The sequence below is a fragment of the Salvelinus sp. IW2-2015 genome, unplaced genomic scaffold, assembly GCF_002910315.2.
Source record: "Salvelinus sp. IW2-2015 unplaced genomic scaffold, ASM291031v2 Un_scaffold609, whole genome shotgun sequence".
Lineage (NCBI taxonomy): Eukaryota > Metazoa > Chordata > Actinopteri > Salmoniformes > Salmonidae > Salvelinus > Salvelinus sp. IW2-2015.
In genome coordinates this window covers 140138-148167 of record NW_019942583.1, presented here as the reverse complement: position 1 = coordinate 148167, position 8030 = coordinate 140138, and positions in this window count along the sequence as shown.

The window sequence follows — 8030 nt, the reverse complement described above, 5'->3', positions numbered from 1 at the left end:
CTTGGTGTGCTTGGACCATGTTAGTTTGTTGGTGATGTGGACACCAAGGAACTTGAAGTTCTCAACCTGCTCCCCTGCAGCCCCGTTGATGAGAATGGGGTGTACTCGGTCCTCCTTTTTCCTGTAGTCCACAATCATCTCCTTTGTCTTGATCACGTTGAGGGAGAGGTTGTTGTCCTGGCACCACACGGCCAGTTCTCTGACCTCTTCCCTATAGGCAGTCTCGTTGTTGTCGGCGATCAGGCCTACCAATGTTGTGTCATCTGCAAATTTAATGATGGTGTTGGAGTCGTGCCTGGCCATGCAGTCATGAGTGAACAGAGGGTATAGGAGTGGGCTGAGCACGTACCCCTGAGGGGCCCCTGTGTTGAGGATCGGTGTGGCGGCTGTGTTGTTACCTACCCTTACCACCTGGGGGCAGCCCGTCAGGAAGTCCAGGATCCAGTTGCAGAGGGAGGTGTTTAGTCCGAGGGTCCTTAGCTTATTGATGAGCTTTGAGGGCACTCAAAGCTCATCAATAAGCTGTAGTCAATGAATAGCATTCTCACATAGGTGTTCCATTTGTCTAGGTGGGGAAGGGCAGTGTGGAGTGCAATACAGATTGCATCATCTGTGGATCTGTTGGGGCGGCATGCAAATTGGAGTGGGTCTAGGGTTTCTGGGATAATGGTGTTGATGTGAGCCATGATCAGCCTTTCAAAGCACTTCATGGCTACAGACATGAGTGCTATGGGTCGGTAGTCATTTAGGCAGGTTACCTTAGTGTTCTTGGGCACAGGGACTATGGTGGTCTGCTTAAAACATGTTGGTATTACAGACTCGGACAGGGAGAGGTTGAAAATGTCAGTGAAGACACTTGCTAGTTGGTCAGCGCATGCTCGCAGTACACATTCCTGGTAATCCGTCTGGCCCTGCGGCCTTGTGAATGCTGACCTGTCTAAAGGTCTTACTCACATCGGCAGAGGAGAGCATGATCACACAGTCTTCCGGTACAGCTGGTGCTCTCATGCATGTTTCAGTGTTATTTGCCTCGAAGCGAACATAGAAGTAGTTTAGCTCATCTGGTAGGCTCGTGTCACTGGGCAGCTCTCGGCTGTGCTTCTCTTTGTAGTTTGTAATGGTTTGTAAGCCCTGCCACATCCAACGAACGTCAGAGCCGGTGTAGTACGACTCGAACTTATTCCTGTACTGACGCTTGCCTGCATGATGGTTCGTCGGAGGGCATAGCGGGATTTCTTATAAGCTTCCGGGTTAGAGTCCCGCTCCTTGAAAGTGGCAGGTCTAGCCTATAGCTCAGTGCGGATGCTGCCTGTAATCCATGGTTTCTGGTTGGGGTATGTACATACGGTCACTGTGGGGATGACGTCATCGATGCACTTATTGATGAAGCCAATGACAGATGTGGTGTACTCCTAAATGAATCCCGGAACATCTTCCAGTCTGTGCTAACAAACAGTCCTGTAGCTTAGCATCTGCTTCATCTGACCACTTTTTTATTGATCTAGTCACTGGTGCTTCCTGCTTTAATTTTTGCTTGTAAGCAGGAATCAGGAGGATGGAATTATGGTCAGATTTGCCAAATGGAGGGCGAGGGAGAGCTTTGTATGCGTCTCTGTGTGTGGAGTATAGGTGGTCCAGAGTTGTTTTCCCTCTGGTTGCACATTTAACATTTAACACATTTAACATGCTGGTAGAAATTTGGTAAAACTGATTTAAGTTCCCTCCATTAAAGTCCCCGGCTACTAGAAGCACCGCCTCTGGGTGAGCGTTTTCTTGTTTGCTTATGGCGGAATACAGCTCATTCAATGCTGTCTTAATGCCAACCTCTGACTGAGGTGGTATGAAAACAGCTACGAAGAATACAGATGAAAGTCTCTCGGTAGGTAGTGTGGTCTACAGCTTATCATGATATATTCAAGCTCAGGCGAGCAATAGCTCGAGACTTCCTTAGATATCGTGCACCAGCTGTTATTTACAAAAATACATAGACTGCCGCCCCTTGTCTTACCAGACGCCACTGTTCTATCCTGGCGGTACATCGTGTAACCAGCAGCTGTATGTTGATATTGTCGTCGTTCAGCCACGACTCCGTGAAGCATAAGATGTTACTGTTTTTAATGTCCCATTGGTAGTTTAATCTTCCCCGTAACTCGTCAATTTTATTGTCTGAAGATTGCACGTTTGCTAGCAGAATTGAGGGAAGTGGGGGTTTATTCGATCGCCTTCGAATTCTCAGAAGGCAGCCCGCTCTCCAGCCTCTCTTTCTACGCCTCCTCTTCACGCAGATCACAGGGGTCGGGGCCTGTATCCGAGGGAGCCGTATATCCTCCGCCTCGGGCTCGTCAGAGTCGTGAAAGAAGAAAAAGTATTCTGCTAGTCCGTGGTGAGTAATCGCAGTCCTGATGTCTATAAGTTATTTTCGGTCATAAGAGACAGTAGTGGCAACATTATGTACAAAATGAGTAAAAAATAAGTTACAAACAACGCAGATAAACAAACAAAAAAATCACAATCGGTTGGGGGCACATAAATGTCTGCATTCTGCTCCGGCACGACCTATTGACTCTGTTACATGGTTTTCACGTTGAAAAAAAGTAGAGACTCAGAGCTACACAATGGTATATCATACACTACATTTGAGGAACATGGGAAAGTAATTCTGCTTTGAAAGTTGATAAACTTGTAACCCCACTTTTGAGGAAATGGCCCTTGAATGTTTTGGTACCTACTGGAGTGCTCTTCTTTGTCTAGACCTATTCAGCATAGTTCACACCCTCTTAAACTCACAGACACTATTTTAACAGTTTTGGAAACTTTAGAGTGTTTTCTATCCAAATCTACCAGTTATATGCATATCATATCTTCTGGGCCCGAGAAACAGGCCGTTTAATTTGGGCATGCATTTCATCCAAAATTACGAATGCTGCCCCCTACCCTAGAGAAGTTAAGCATTCACATGTGAGGCCATAAACAGAGTCAGTAAAGTAGTGTAGTGAATAACCAAAGATTTCAAGACTAAAGGTGGTGGAAGTAGTAACTTACAATAAGGAAAAACTCCAGGTAAATATACACTTTATTTAGTCCTTGGCCTATATCCTAATCTGACTTTGGTGCAGGTCATGTTGTACTTCACATTACCTGCTATGGTAAACACACATTATATCAAATATAGAAAGTAAATATATATTTTATAAATATTTTATAATTATTAGATGATGCTTACCCAGACACACTTGTCTATATTGATGTGTCATGTGAAATAAATTCTATAACCATGCCCCAGCCACATCTAGCTAAGTGGATGGGTCACTATTATCTAGATATCTTCACATGTTCATGAAATAAAATAGATGACCGTAATCACCCCCAAACACACCTAGCGAACTTGATTGGTCATGTAATCATCTGGTGAAGTGCAGTATTTTGTTTAGACATGTAGCTAGTTAGCTAAACAATGAACCTAATGGTGCTTTCAAGACAACTGGGAACTTAGAAAAACACAAGGTCAAATCATGACGTCAGTGATCTTCAGGTCAGAAAGTCGAGGCTCTAGAAAGAGGCCCGAGTTCCCAAGTCGGTATTCCGAGTTGGATGACCGTTCAAAGCGGTTTTTCCCAGTCAGAGCTTTTTTTATCCCCCCAGAGTTCACAGTTGTCTTAAACGCACTGAAGTCGATGTCGGAGATGTCCAAGTTCCCAGTTCCAAGTTGTTTTGAACGTGGCAATAATCCCAACCCATACTACTAGCAATACAAACTGATTGTCATAGCTAGTCACCATGCATGAATCTGCAGGTAGCTAAAGCTAACCAACTAGGTTCAATGTTAGCTAGCTAGCTAATATTAGGCTATAACCAACAATGCAAACGGCTTTCTGAGGTACAAATAATAATACTACACAGATCATACACATAACGTTAGCGTAGCGAGCCAGCAAGCTAACATTCACTTGTTTCACCAGCTAACKGTACGCTTTAACTTGCAATGAAAACGCCTTTCTGACAAAAATTTGAAACGTAGAATGTCTGAAAATGTAGCTAGACTCTTACCCGTATACATGGATGAACGCTTCACGGCTGACAGGAACCCCGTTAACTAAGTAAAATACATCCTGTGTCATTATTATTTTTTATTTTTTTGTAGCAACAGCTTGTTTGGCTCATTATGTCATGTCACTCCGGTTCACAGAAAGTTGTCCATCACAACTTTTTCTCACTGATCTTTAACGATAGCGCCAATGTAACAGTATAACTTTAGTGCGTCCCCTCGCCCCGACCTCGGGCGCGAACCAGGGACCCTCTGCACACATCAACAACTGACACCCACGAAGCGTCGTTACCCATCGCTCCACAANTCTCCCTCCCTCCCTCAGTCTCTCTCATTCCCTATGTCCGTCTCCCTCCCTCCCTTGGTATCTTCCCTCACCCGGTCTCTCTCCTTACCTCTGTCCGTCTCCCTCCCTCCCTCGGTCTCTCTCATTTCCTCTGTGCTACACATAGCTCTGGTTCTGGAAGGTGTATTATTATATAGGCTTGACTGACCTGTTCTCATCAACATTCAATGGAAATGTTGTTGTCAGTCAACTGGTCAAACAGCTAAAAGTATCATAGCAATTATATCCACACATGGACAATAATATCCACACATGGACAATTATATCCACACATGGACAATTATATCCACACATGGACAATTATATCCACACATGGACAATTATATCCACACATGGACAATTTTTCCACACAGGCTATTTTGTTTTAACATACACAATCTTCAGCGGCAGTCTAGGGTAGTGTTAATTTTTTATTGTGTAAGGGTTTTCATCGAGCACTAGAGGGCGGTAATGTCATGTGTCATTCTGTCAGTGTTGATCAGCCTCACCATCACTATTTCACTGACTACCACCACACCACAAAGTCTACGCCTATTCATTTGATTGTACATTTTCAAGTCCTACAGATAAAAATGCATTTTGCTCAGCTGATTAAACCAGCCGAATAAACCAGCTGATTAAACCAGATGATTAAACCAGCTGATTAAACCAGATGAATAAACCAGGTGATTAAACCAGCTGAATAAACCAGCTGATTAAACCAGCTAAATAAACCAGCTGATTAAACCAGCTAAATAAACCAGCTGATTAAACCAGCTGAAAAAAACTGCTGAAAAAACCAGCTGATTAAACCAGCTGAATAAACCAGCTGATTAAACCAGCTGAATAAACCAGCTGATTAAACCAGCTAAATAAACCAGCTGATTAAACCAGCTGATTAAACCAGCTGAATAAACCAGCTGATTAAACCAGCTGAATGAACCAGCTGAATAAACCAGCTGAACAAACCAGCTGATTAAACCAGCTGATTAAACCAGCTGAATAAACCAGCTGAATAAACCAGCTGAGAAGTAGTTTAGCTCATCTGGTAGGCTCGTGTCACTGTGGCAGCTCTCGGCTGTGCTTCTCTTTGTAGTTTGTAAATGGTTTGTAAGCCCTGCCACTCCAACGAACGTCAGAGCCGGTGTAGTACGACTCGAACTTATTCCTGTACTGACGCTTGCCTGCATGATGGTTCGTCGGAGGCATAGCGGGATTTCTTATAAGCTTCCGGGGTTAGAGTCCCGCTCCTTGAAAGTGGGCAGGTCTAGCCTATAGCTCCAGTGCGGATGCTGCCTGTAATCCATGGTTTCTGGTTGGGGGTAATTATACGGTCACTGTGGGGATGACGTCATCGATGCACTTATTGATGAAGCCAATGACAGATGTGGTGTACTCCTAAATGAATCCCGGAACATCTTCCAGTCTGTGCTAACAAACAGTCCTGTAGCTTAGCATCGTCTTCATCTGACCACTTTTTTATTGATCTAGTCACTGGTGCTTCCTGCTTTAATTTTTGCTTGTAAGCAGGAATCAGGAGGATGGAATTATGGTCAGATTTGCCAAATGGAGGGCGAGGGGAGCTTTGTATGCGTCTCTGTGTGTGGAGTAATAGGTGGTCCAGAGTTGTTTTCCCTCTGGTTGCACATTTAACATTTAACACATTTAACATGCTGGTAGAAATTTGGTAAAACTGATTTAAGTTCCCTCCATTAAAGTCCCCGGCTACTAGAAGCACCGCCTCTGGGTGAGCGTTTTCTTGTTTGCTTATGGCGGAATACAGCTCATTCAATGCTGTCTTAATGCCAACCTCTGACTGAGGTGGTATGAAAACAGCTACGAAGAATACAGATGAAAGTCTCGGTAGGTAGTGTGGTCTACAGCTTATCATGATATATTCAAGCTCAGGCGAGCAATAGCTCGAGACTTCCTTAGATATCGTGCACCAGCTGTTATTTACAAAAATACATAGACTGCCGCCCCTTGTCTTACCAGACGCCACTGTTCTATCCTGGCGGTACATCGTGTAACCAGCAGCTGTATGTTGATATTGTCGTCGTTCAGCCACGACTCCGTGAAGCATAAGATGTTACTGTTTTAATGTCCATTGGTAGTTTAATCTTCCCCGTAACTCCGTCAATTTTATTGTCCAAAGATTGCACGTTTGCTAGCAGAGAATTGAGGGAAGTGGGGGTTTATGTCGATTCGCCTTCGAATTCTCAGAAGGCAGCCCGCTCTCCAGCCTCTCTTTCTACGCCTCCCTCTTCACGCAGATCACAGGGGTCGGGGCCTGTATCCGAGGAGAGCCGTTATATCCTCCGCCTCGGGCTCGTCAGAGTCGTGAAAGAAGAAAAAGTATTCTGCTAGTCCGTGGTGAGTAATCGCAGTCCTGATGTCTATAAGTTATTTTCGGTCATAAGAGACAGTAGTGGCAACATTATGTACAAAAAATGAGTAAAAATAAGTTACAAACAACGCAGATAAACAAACAAAAAAATCACAATCGGTTGGGGGCACATAAATGTCTGCATTCTGCTCCGGCACGAACCTATTGACTCTGTTACATGGTTTTCACGTTGAAAAAAAGTAGAGACTCAGAGCTACACAATGGTAATCATACACTACATTTGAGGAACATGGGAAAGTAATTCTGCTTTGAAAGTTGATAAACTTGTAACCCCACTTTGAGGAAATGGCCCTGAATGTTTGTACCTACTGGAGTGTGCTCTTCTTTGTCTAGACCTATTCAGCATAGTTCACACCCTCAAACTCACAGACACTATTTTAACAGTTTTGGGAAACTTTAGAGTGTTTTCTATCCAAATCTACCAGTTTATATGCATATCATATCTTCTGGGCCCGAGAAACAGGCCGTTTAATTTGGGCATGCATTCATCCAAAATTACGAATGCTGCCCCCTACCCTAGAGAAGTTAAGCATGTCACATGTGAGGCCATAAACAGAGTCAGTAAAGTAGTGTAGTGAATAAACCAAAGATTTCAAGACTAAAGGTGTGGAAGTAGTAACTTACAATAAGGAAAAACTCCAGGTAAAATATACACTTTATTTAGTCCTTGGCCTATATCCTAATCTGACTTTGGTGCAGGTCATGTTGTACTTCACATTACCTGCTATGGTAAACACACATTATATCAAATATAGAAAGTAAATATATATTTTATAAATATTTTATAATTATTAGATGATGCTTACCCAGACACACTTGTCTATATTGATGTGTCATGTGAAATAAATTCTATAACCATGCCCCAGCCACATCTAGCTAAGTGGACTGGGTCACTATTATCTGTAGATATCTTCACATGTTCATTGAAATAAATAGATGACCGTAATCACCCCCACCACACCTAGCGAACTTGATTGGTCATGTAATCATCTGGTGAAGTGCAGTATTTTGTTTAGACATGTAGCTAGTTAGCTAAACAATGAACCTAATGGTGCTTTCAAGACAACTGGGAACTTAGAAAAACACAAGGTCAAATCATGACGTCAGTGATCTCAGGTCAGAAAGTCGAGGCTCTAGAAAGAGGCCCGAGTTCCCAAGTCGGTATTCCGAGTTGATGACCGTTCAAAGCGGTTTTCCCAGTCAGAGCTTTTTTTATCCCCCCAGAGTCACAGTTGTCTTAAACGCACTGAAGT